The sequence below is a fragment of the Pan troglodytes genome, chromosome 7 (genome assembly GCF_028858775.2).
Source record: "Pan troglodytes isolate AG18354 chromosome 7, NHGRI_mPanTro3-v2.0_pri, whole genome shotgun sequence".
Lineage (NCBI taxonomy): Eukaryota > Metazoa > Chordata > Mammalia > Primates > Hominidae > Pan > Pan troglodytes.
In genome coordinates this window covers 155,366,612-155,379,257 of record NC_072405.2, presented here as the reverse complement: position 1 = coordinate 155,379,257, position 12,646 = coordinate 155,366,612, and the positions used below count along the sequence as shown (strand labels likewise).

The window sequence follows — 12,646 nt, the reverse complement described above, 5'->3', positions numbered from 1 at the left end:
ACAGAAGATGGGTGATTTCTGCATTTCCAACTGAGGTACCCAGTTCATCTCATTGGGACTGGTTATGTAGTAGGTACAACCCATGGAGAGGGAGCAGAAGCAGGGAGGAACATCGCTTCACCCAGGAAGTGCAAGGAGCCGGGGGACCTCCCTGCCCCAGCTAAGGGAAGCCATGAGGGACTGTGCTACCCGGCCTGGGTACTACACTTTTCCCATGGTTTTTACAATCTGCAGATCAGGAGATTCCCTCATGAGCCTACACCACCAGGGTCCTGAGTTTCAAGCACAAAACTGGGCGGCTGTTTAGGCAGGCACCGAGCTAGGTGCAGGAGTTTTTTTCATACCCTGGTGGCACCTGGAATCCCAGTGAGACAGAACTATTCACTCCCCTGGAAAGGGGGCTGAAGCCAGGGAGCCAAGTGGTCTCAATCAGCGAGTCCCACTCCCATGGATCCCAGCAAGCTAAGAACCACTGGCTTGAAATTCTCACTGCCAGCACAGTAGTCTGGAGTCAACCTGGGCGTTCGAGCTTGGAGGGGGAAGGAGCATCTTCTGACATTACTGAGGCTTTAGTAGGCGGTTTTCCCCTGACGGTGCTAAGGAGACCAGGAGGTTTGGACTGGGCGGAACACCACAGTGTGGCAAAGCAGCTGTGGCCAAACTGCTTCTCTAGATTTCTCCTCACTGGGCAGGGCATCTCTAAAGGAAATGCAGCAGCCCCAGTCAGGAGCTTACAGATAAAACTCTCACCTCCCTGGGACAGAGCACCTGGAGGGAGGGGCAGCTGTGGGCGCAGATTCAGCAGACTTAATCTTTCCTGCCTGGCTGTGAAGAGAGCAGCTGATCCTGACAAAGGGGATTCTCCTAGCACAGCACACCAGTTCTGCTGAGGGACAGACTGCCTCCCCAAGTGGGTCCCTGAACCCCATGCCTCCTGACTGGGAGACACCTCTTAACGGCTCAAGAGACACCTCATACAGGAGAGCTCCAGATGGCATCAGGTCAGTACCGCTCTGGGATGAAGCTTCTAGAGGAAGGAGCAGGTGGCAATCTTTGCTGTTCTGCAGCCTTCACTGGTGATAACCAAGTCAACAGGGTCTGGAGTGGACCTCCATCAAACTGCAGCAGACTGGCAGAAGAGGGGTCTGACTGTTAGAAGAAAAACTAACAAACACAAAGCAACAATAACAACATCAACAAAAAAGACCCCCCACACACAAAAAAACTCCATCCAAAGGTCATCAGCCTCAAAGGTCATCAGCCTCAAAGATCAAAGGTAGATAAATCCACGAAGATGAGGAAAAACCAGTGCAAAAACACTGAAAATTCCAAAAACCAGAATGTCTCTTCTCTTCCAAATGATCACAACTCTTCTCCAGCAAGGGTACCAAACTGGATGGAGAATGAGACTGATGAATTGACAGAAATAGGCTTCAGAAGGTGGGTAATAACAAACTCCTCTGAACTAAAAAAAAAAACCATGTTGTAACCCAATGCAAGGAAGCTAAGAAACTTGATGAAAGGTTACAGGAACTGCTAACTAGAATAACCAGTTTAGAGAGGAACATAAATGACCTGATGGAGCTGAAAAGCACAGCACAAGAACTTCGTGAAGCATATACAAGTATCAATAGCTGAACTGATCAAGTGGAAGAAAGGATAGTAGAGATTGAAGATCACCTTGCTGAAATAAGGCATGAAGACAAGATTACAGAGAAAATAATTAAAAGGAACAAACAAAGCCTCCAAGAAATATGGGTCTATGTGAAAAGACCAAACCTATGATTGATTGGTGTATCTGAAAGCAATGGGGAAAATGGAACCAAGTTGGAAAACACACTTGAGGATATTATCCAGGAGAGCTTCCCCAACCTAGCAAGATATGCCAACATTCAAATTCAGGAAATACACAGAACACCACTAAGATACTCCACAAGAAGATCAAACCCAAGATACATAATCATCAGAATCTCCAATATTGAAATGAAGGAAAAAATGCTAGGGGCAGCCAGAGAGAAAGGTCAGGTCACCTACAAAGATAAGCCCATTAGACTAACAATTGATCTCTCTGCAGAAACCCTATAAGCCAGACCAGAATGGGGGCCAATATTCAACATTCTTAAAGAAAAGAACTGGGCTGGGCGCAGTGGCTCACACCTGTAATCCCAGCACTTTGGGAGGCTGAGGTGAGCAGATTACCTGAGGTCAGGAGTTCAAGACCAGCCTGACCAGCATGGAGAAACCCTGTCTCTACTTAAAAATACAAAAATACAAAAATTAGCCACATGGTGGCACATGCCTGGGAGGCACAGGTTGCAGTGAGCTGAGATTGCACCATTGCACTCCAGGCTGGGCAATAAGAGCAAAATTCCATCTCAAAAAAAAAAAGAAGAAGAAGAAGAAGAATTTTCAACCCAAAATTTCATATCCAGCCAAACTAAGTTTCATAAGCAAAAGAGAAATAAAACCCTTTCCAGACAAGCAAATGATGAGGGATTTTGTCACCAACAGGCCTGCCTTACAAGAGCTCCTGAAGGAAGCATAAATATGGAAAGGAAAAACTGGTACCAGCCACTGCAAAAACACACCAAAATATAGAGACCAATGACACTATGAAGAAACTGCATCAACTAATGTGCAAAATAACCAGCTAGCATCATGATGCCGGGATCAAATTCACACATAAAAATATTAATCTTAAATGTAAATGGGCTAAATGCCCCAATTAAAAGATGCAGACTGGCCAATTGGATAAAGAGTCAAGACCCATCCGTGTGCTGTATTCAGGAGATCCATCTCACATGCAAAGACACACATAGGCTCAAAATAAAGGAATGGAGGAATACTTACCAAGCAAATGGAAAGCAAAAAAAAAAAAAAAAAACAAAAACAAACACAAAAAGAGCAGGGGTTGCAGTACTATTCTGATAAAACAGACTTTAAGCCAATGAAGATCAAAAAAGACAAAGAAGGGCATTACATAATAGTAAAAGGATCAATGCAACAAGAGGAGCTAACTATCCTAAATATATATGCACCCAATACAAGAGCACCCAGATTCATAAAGCAAGTTCTTAGAGACCTACAAAGAGATTTAGACTTCCACACAATAATAGTGTGAGACTTTAACACCCCACAGTCAATATTAGATTAACAAGACAGAAAATTAGCATCCTTTATTTATTTTTTTTTAATTTATTATATTTTTTTGAGACGGAGTCTCACTCTGTTGCCCTGGCTGGAGTGCAGTGGTGCAATCTCGGCTCACTGCAAGCTCTGCCTCCTGGGTTCATGCCATTCTCCTGCCTCAGCCTCCTGAGAAGCTGGGACTACAGGTGCATGCCACCACGCCCAGCTAATTTATTTGTATTTTTAGTAGAGACGGAGTTTCACCGTGTTAGCCAGGATGGTGTTGATCTCCTGACCTCATGATCTGCCCACCTTGGCCTCCCAAAGTGCTAGGATTACAGGTGTGATCCACCACACCCAGCCATCATCCTTTAAAATTAAAGATATTCAGGACTTGAATTCTTCTCATTCTTGTCAGTGCCACATGGCACTTATTCTAAAATCAACCACATAATTGGAAGTAAAACACTCCTCTGCAAATGCAAAAGAACAGAATTCATAACAGTCTCTCAGACCACAGTGCAATCAAATTAGAACTCAGGATTAAGAAACTCACTCAAAACCACACAACTACATGGAAATTGAACAGCCTGCTCCTGAATGACTCTTGGGTAAATAATGAAATTAAGAATGAAATAAGTTCATTGAAGCCAATGAGAATGAAGAGACAATGTACCAGACTTTCTGGGACACAGCTAAATCTGTGTTAAGAGGGAAATTTATAGCACTAAATGCCCACATCAGAAAGCTGGAAAGATCTGAAATCGGCACCCTAACATCACAATTAACTAGAGAAGCAAGGGCAAACAAATTCAAAAGCTAGCAGAAGACAAGAAATAACTAAGATCAGAGAAAAACTGAAGGAGATACAGAAAGGAAAAAACCTTCAAAAATCAATGAATCCAGGAGGTGGTTTTTTGAAAAAATTAACAAAATAGATAGACCGCTAGCTAGACTAATGAAGAGAAGAGAGAAGCATCAAATAGACACAATAAATAATGATAAAGGGGATATTACCACTGATCCCATAGAAATACAAACTATGATCGGAGAATACTATAAACACGTCTACACAAATTAGAAAATCTAGAAGAAATGGATAAATTTACTTTAGTCTTCTAGAAGACTAAACCAGGAAGATGTCAAATCCCTGAATAGACCAATAACAAGTTCTCAAATTGAGGCAGTAATTCATAGCCTACCAACCAAAAAAAAGCCCAGGGCCAGATGGATTTACAGCCAAATTCTACCAGAGGTATAAGGAGGAGTTGGTACCATTGCTTCTGAAACTATTCCAAACAATAGAAAAAGAGGGACTCCTCCCTAACTCATTTTATGAGGCCAGCATCATCCTGATATCAAAACCTGACAGAGACACAACAAAAAAAAGAAAATTTCAGGTCAATATCCCTGATGAACATCGATGCAAAAATGCTCAATAAAATACCGGCAAACTGAATCCAGCAGCATATCAAAAAGCTTATTCATCACGATCAAGTCAGCATCATCCCTAGGATGCAAGGCTGGTTCATCATATGCAAATCAATAAATGTAATCCATCACATAAACAGAACCTATGACAAAAACCACATGATTATCTCAATAGATGCAGAAAAGGCCTTCGATTAAACTCAACATCGCTTCATGTTAAAAACTCTCAATCAGCTAGGTATTGATGGAACATATAATAGCTATTTATGACAAACCCATAGCCAATATCTTACTGAATAGGCAGAAGCTGGAAACAATCCCTTTGAAAACTGGCACAAGACAAGGATACCCTCTCTCACCACTTCTATTCAACATAGTATTGGAAGTTCTGGCCAGGGCAATCAGGCAAGAGAAAGAAATAAAGAGTATTCAAATAGGAAGAGAGGCAGTCAAATTGTGTCTATTTGTAGATTACATGATTGTGTATTTAGAAAACCCCATTGTCAGCCAGGTGCAGTGGCTCACACTTGTAATCCCAGCACTTCGGGAGGCTGAGGCAGGCAGATCACGAGGTCAGGAGATTGAGACCATCCTGGCTAACACAGTGAAACCCCGTCTCTACTAAAAATACAAAAAAATTAGCCAGGCATGAGCCAAGATTGTGCCACTGGACTCCAGCCTGGGTGACACAGCAAGACTCCATCTCAAAACAAAAAAAAAGTCAGGAAACAACAGATGCTGGTGAGGCCATGGAGAAATAGGAATGCTTTTACACTGTTGGTGAGAGTGTGAACAAGTTCAATCATTGTGGAAGACAGTGTGGTGATTCCTCAAGGATCTAGAACCAGAAATACCAGTTGACCCAGCAATCCCATTACTGGGTATATAACCAAAGGATTGTAAAGCATTCTACTATAAAGATAAATGCACACATACGTTTCTTGCAGCACTATTTACAATAGCAAAGACTTGGAACCAACGAAAATGCCCATCACGGATAGACTGGATTAAAAAAATGTGGCATATATACACCATGGAATACTACACAGCCATAAAAAAGAATGAGTTCATGTCCTTTACAGGGACATGGATAAAGCTGGAAGCCATCATCCTCAGCAAACTAACACAGGAACAGAAAACCAAAAACCTTATGTTCTCACTCATAAGTGGGAGTTGAACAGTGAGAACACATCAACACAGGGAGGGGAACATCACACACCGGGGCCTGTCAAGGGGAGAGGGACAAGGGGAGGGAAAGCATTAGAACAAATGCCTAATGCATGTGGGCCAAAAACCTAGATGACAGGTTGATAGGTAGATTACCATGGCACATGTATACCTATGCAACAAACCTGCAGGTTCTGCGCATGTATCCCAGAACTTAAAGTAAGATTTCTAAAAAATTTTTTAAAAAATTTTTCAACTTTAAATAATGTAGGTATTGACAGCTACAAATTTCCTTCTAAGCACAGATTTAGCTGCATCCCACAGGCTTTGATATATTGTGTCTTCCTTTTCATTCATCTCAAAGTATTTTCTAATTTTACTTGGTATTTCTTGTTTGACCCATTGGTTCTTTAGTACTGTGTTGCTTAATTTTTACATTTTTGTGAATTTAGCAAATTATTTTCTGTTATTAGTTTCAGTTTCATTCCATTATGTTTAGAAAACATAATGACAAGGAAACTTGTACAATTTCAGTCTTTTTAAACTGATCCAGGCTTGTTTTATGACCTAGCCTATGAACTATCCTGGAAAATATTCCATGTGTGCTTGAGAAAAATGTGTATTCTGCTGTTTTTGGGTGGAGTATTCTCTAACAACTTATGTTTATTAAGTCTAGTTTGTATATAGTGTTCTAAATCTTCTACTCTTGTCACTCAGTATCCATGGGGGATTGGTTCCGGGAACCCCTTCAAATACCGAACTCTACAAGTCCCTTATATAAAATGGTGTAATATTTTCATATAACCTATGTACATCCTCCTATATACTTTAATACAATGTACATGCTATGTAAATAGTTGTTATACTGTACTGTCTAGGGAATAATGACAAATCTGTATATGTTCAGTACAGATGCCACCATGCTTTTTAATTTCCAAATTTTTTTGTATCTGTGGTCACTTGAATCCATTGATGCAGCATCCCTAGTGTATTAGTCTGTTTTCACACTGCTATGAAGAACTACCTGAGACTCGGCAATCTATAAAGGAAAGAGGTTTAATTGACTCACAGTTCCACATAGCTGGGGAGGCCTCAGGAAACTTACAATCATGGAAGAAAGTGAAGGGGAAGCAAGGCACGTCTTACATAGCAGCAGCATTTTCGGGGGGAGGGTCAACTGCCAAGCACTTTTAAACCATCAGGTCTTGTGAGAACTCACTATTATGAGAACAGCATGGGGGAAACCACCCCCCATGATCCAATCACCTCCCACCAGGTCCCTCCCTCAACATGTTGGGATTACAATTTGAGAAGATATTTGGGTGGGGACACAGAGCCAAACTATATCACCTAGATACAGAGGGCCAACTGTATTTCCTTGTTGATTTTCTGGTTAGATGTTCTATCCAAATTGAAAGTGGGGTTTGAAGTCTCTGACAACTGTTGTTGAACTATGTATTTCCCCCCAATTCTTTCAACCTTTCATTGCATATACTTTGAAGCTCTGTCGTTAGCTGTGTATATGTTTACAAGTGTTAAAACTTATGAGTTGAATTTTTATCATTATAAAATGTCTATCTTTATCTCGGATAGCATGTTACATTTTAAAGTCTATTTTGTCATTATTAGTATAACCACTCCAGCTTTCTTATGGTTCCTATTGGCATAACACAGGGTATCTTATTTGATTTATGATTTTTCAACTTCACAATGATGAAAATCATTCTGTTTTTCACTTTCAGTACAGTGGTCAATAAATTGCATGATATTCAACACTTTACTATAAAATAGGCTTTGTATTAGATTATTTTGCCCAATTGTAGGCTAACGTAAGTGTTCTGAGCATGTTTAAGGTAGGCTAGACTAAGCTATGTTTGATAGGTTAGATGTATTAAATGCATTTTTGACTTATTAGTCCATTCTCACACTACTATAAAGAAATACCTAATACTGGGTAATTTGTAAGGAAAAGAGGTTTAATTGGCTCACAGTTCTGCAGGCTGTACGGGAAGCATACCAGCTTCTGCTTCTAGGGAGGCTTCAGGAAACTTACAATCATAGCAGCAGGTGAAGGGGAAGCAGGCACATATTACATGGCTGGAGCAGGAGGAAGAGATACAGGGAGGAGGTGCCACACACTTTTAAACAACCAGATCTCACAAGAACTCTATCACAAGAACAGCACCAGGGGGATGGTGCTAAGCCATTCATGAGAAACCGCCCCCATGATCCAATCACTTCCTACCAGGCCCTGCCTCCAGCATTGGGGATTGCATTTCAGCATGAGATTTGGGTGGGGACATAGATCCAAACCATATCAACTTCTATATTTTCAACATACGATGGGTTTTTCAGGACATAACACCATTGTAAGTTGAGGAGCATCTGTGTATCTTTTTCCATTCTTTTACTTCCAATCTGTTTATATATCTTTGAATCTAAAGTGTATTTCCAATAGACAGCATATAGTTGGATATTGTTTTTTAATCCACTGTGACTCTGCCTTTTTTTCCTTTTTTTCTTTCTGCCTTTTCTTTGAATTGTTTAGTCACATTTATTGTTATTTTTTGTGTAGTTGTGTTTACATCTGCCATTGTGCTCTTTGTATTTTGTATATCTTGTGTCTTTTCTGTTCTACCACTCCTCCTTAATTTTTTTCTTTTGCATTGAGTAGATTTTATTTTATTTCTATTTTTAGAATCAGGTCTTGCCCTGTTTCCCAGGCTGGAGTGCAGTGGCCTGATCATGGCTCACTGTAGCCTTGAACTCCTGGGCTGAAGGGATCCTTCTTCCTCAGCCTCCAGTAGCTGGGACTACAGGTGTGTGCCACCATGCCTGGCTAAGTGTGTGTTTTTTTGTTTTGTTTTGTTTTGTTTTGCTTTTTTTTTTTTTCAATTTTATTTTTAGAAACTGGGTCTTGCTTTTATGTTGCCTAGGCTGGTCTCAAACTCCTGGCCTCAAGTGATCTTCCTGCCTCAGCCTCCCAAGTGACTGGGATTATAGATGTGAACCACCATGCCCAGCTGCATTGAGTACAATTTTTCTATTATAACATTTTAATTTCTTAACTGATATTTTCACTTTTTGAAAGTTATTCTCTTAACTACTACTCTGGAGCTTACCACATACATTTTATCAGAATTTGCTTCTAACTTATACTAACAAAATTCAATGAGATATAGAATTGTTACTCATATATAGCTCTATTTAATCTTCCTCCTTTATATACTATTGTTTTACAATTATATGTTTGTTATAAACCCACCAATACATTTTTATAATTTTTACTTTATATAATTTTATGTCAATTGTGGAAACAGAAAAGAAATAAGAGCAAGTATATATTGGTAAAGTTTTTAATGTTTACTTTCTTATTTACCATTTATGGTTTTCTTCATATGTTCCTGTACATTCAGGTTACCATCTGCTGTCATTTCCTTTGTACAGTACAACTCTGCTCTCATCCACCTCCTTTGTGCTGTTGTCATATATAATACATTTTTACATCTTAAAGCCTAAACAATATAATTATATAAAATCGATTTATAAAATTGCTTTTTAAATTAATTAAGAGAGATGAAAAACATACATTTATACCGTCATATAATTAAAGAATTACCTTCATCTTTATTCTTTGTGTTTTGGGTGGGTTCTCATTTCTATCTGGGTTTACTTGCTTCCAACCTGAAGAATTTTCTTTGGTTTTTTTTTAAGGTGCATCTAGCAGCAATAAATTATGTTTATATTTATCTGGTAATGCTTTTATTTCATCTTCACTTTTGAAAGATAATTTGCTGGATAGAAACTTCTTTTTTCTTCTTCTTCTTTTTTAGAGAGAGTCTCACTCTGTTGCCCAGGCTGGAGTACAATGGCATGATCTCAGCTCACTGCAGCCTCCACCTCCTGGGTTCAAGTGATTCTCCTGCCTCAGCCTCCTGAGTAGCTGGGATTATAGGCATGCACCACCATACCCAGCTTTTTTTTTTTAATAGAGGCGGGGTTTCACCATGTTTGCCAGGCTGGTCTCGAACTCCTGATCTCAGGTGATCCATCCACTTTGGCCTCCTGAATTGCTGGGATTATAGGTGTGAGCCAACATACTTGGCCAGGATAGAAAATTCTTGGTTGAGAGTCTTTTTCTTTCAGAACTTTGAATATGTTTTCCACTGTCTTCTGTCCTCCATTAGTTCTGATAAGAAGTCTGCTGTTTATCTTATTGGGGTACCCTTGTACATGATAAGTTGTTTTTCTCTTGCTTTCAAGATTTTCTCCTTGTCATTAAAATTTAACGTTTTTACCATGATGTTTCTGAGTGTTGGTATCTTTGTGTTTATCCTATTTGGAGTTCTTTGGGCCTCTTGGATGTGCAGTTTAATGTTTTCCAGGAAATATCAGAAGTTTCCCACAATTATTAAAGTATTTCTTAAATTGTGGTAAAATTATATAACATGAGGATCAGTCTACATTCTTAAACACTTTTAAGTGTACAATAGCAAAATGCTGTAGAGCAGGTCTCTAGAACTTTCTCAAAACCTTGCATGACTGAAACCCTGTACCCACTGAATAGCAACTCCCCATTTCTCCCTCTCCCCAACCCCTGGCAACCAACCCCTGGCAACCACAATTGCACTTTTTGTTTCTATCAGTTTGACTATTTTAGATACTTCATTTAAGTGGAACTATGCAGTATTCATCCTTCTATGACTGTCTTATTTCACTTAGCATAATGTCCTCAGAGTTCATTTATGTAGTTGCATAGGACAGGATTTTCTTCTACAATATTTTATGGCTGAATATTTCATCATATGGATATACCAGATTTTCTTTATACATCCATCTGTTGATGGACATCTAGGTTGTTTCCACCTCTTGGCTATTGTGAATAATGCTGCAGTGAACATGGGAGTGCAAATATCTTCAAGATTCTGATATTGGCTGGGCACAGTGGCTCACACCTGTAATCCCAACACTTTGGGAGGCCAAGGTGGGCAGACCATGAGGTCAAGAGATCAAGACCATCCTGGCCAACATGGTGAAATCCTGTCTCTACTAAAAATACAAAAATTAGCTGGGCATGGTGGCATGTGCCTGTAATCCCAGCTACTCAGGAGGCTGAGGCAGGAGGATCACTTGAACCCAGGAGGCAGAGGTTGTGGTGAGCCAAGATTGTGCCATTGCACTCCAGCCTGGGCAACAAGAGCAAAAAAACTCTGTCTCAAAAAAAAAAAGAAAGAAAATAAACACCGCCAACCAAGGATCACCAGATATCTGAGGGAAATAGCAGTATGAACTTTAGTGTGAGATGTTGGTTCTTGTCTTATGGATGACTCTCTCTTATGGTTTCTCATTTTGTTCACATTTATTTTGTCTCCTCCCAGCAAAATAACACCTAATAGAATCATCTGTTAGACTTTAGTCCTGAGACTACCTTGAGGACTCAACTCCTCAGATACCTCAGAAATTTTTCTCCCTACATTCAGGATGTTTATCTTCTAGGACACTGTTTGTAGGTTTCTAGAGTAAATTATGAAGTTTGCTTTTTTCCTTTCATACTCTGAATGGCAAAATCAATCCCTCTGTAGTACCATGAGTAGTTCACAGAAATCTATTGCGATTACTTAGCTTTTTGTTTTATTTTATTTTATTTTATTTTATTTTATTTTATTTTATTTTATTTTATTTTATTTTTTGAGACAGAGTCTTGCTCTGTCACCCAGGCTGGACTGCAGTGGCACAATCTTGACTTACTGCAACCCCCACCTCCTGAGTTCAAGCTATTCTCCTGCCTCAGCCTCCCAAGTAGCTGGGATTAGAAGCACCCACCACCATGCCCAGCTAAATTTTGTATTTTTAGTAGAGATGTGGTTTTGCCATGTTGGCCATGCTGGTCTAAAACTCCTGACCTCAGGTGATCCACCCAGTTTGGCCTCCCAAGTGTGATCCACCACACCCAGCCATACTTAGCTCAATTTTAGGCCTCATCCATTAGTATTTTTAGCTCAGTCTCCCTGTTCAAGCAGTGCAGTCTCAAGGAGCATCCCATTATAAGTAATGATAACCACCATTTGCAAAAAGAAGATTCCATTGTTCTTTTGTGGTATCTCAACACAGGGCTGCCCTCTTACTGTTCTGACCTCAGTTATCCTTCCCACAGTCTTTGTATCTATGTGACTCAGTACTTGTTTTTTTGTTTGTTTGTTTGTTTTGTTGGTTGGTTTTAGATTTTTCTTTTTAATAAGCTTCCTTTCATTGGGTCTCAGAATTCAGTTTTATAGTTTTCACAAATTTTTGGACACTTTTGTTCACTGGAAATGTGTGATTTGGGACTGTTGTTTATACTTGGCCTTTTTGCCTTGTGCTGCCCAAGCTGTTTCCTGAGTAGGTTGCTGCTTTTTTCTGTTTTTCCTGATTTGCTTCTGTGAAACCAAGTTGTCCAGATCAAATAGTTTTTCTCATCATCTATTGCACTGATGTACACCTCATTTATTATGAGTCATTTATCATTTATTTTCAACAAATATTTGACTATGCTATGTGTAAGCCATAAGAAGATACCTTGTTTACAAAGTATGTAGCAATGACATGAATAGTGGAGGCAGCCTCCAATTCCTCCCTCCTGGTAACTCTCCCCAAATCCTTTCTCAGATCTTGCCTTTCCTACTCCAGGAAAGGTCAGCCTAGTTGCAGATTTAAGCCTTTGACCTTGGGCATATTACCTTCCTTCTTCCTTCCCACACGAGTGTTCATTGCTTTACCAGCATGCTTCTCTTTTTCCTCTCCCCAATGGGGTCATATTTGTTGCTTTTCTTTTATTTGCATTCTGAATATCAGTATTATCCTAGAAGATATTTGTTTGATATAAATATTTCTGCTTATTCTCTAATTCTTTCTTCTATAGTAAAATGCAAGTGATTCACTT

General features: G+C 39.7%; 1 pseudogene; it reads left to right on the top strand.

Annotated features, from left to right (window-relative positions):
- ZNF252P (zinc finger protein 252, pseudogene) overlaps positions 1-12,646 on the top strand; it is a 28,471-nt pseudogene that overhangs the window by 10,820 nt on the left and 5,005 nt on the right.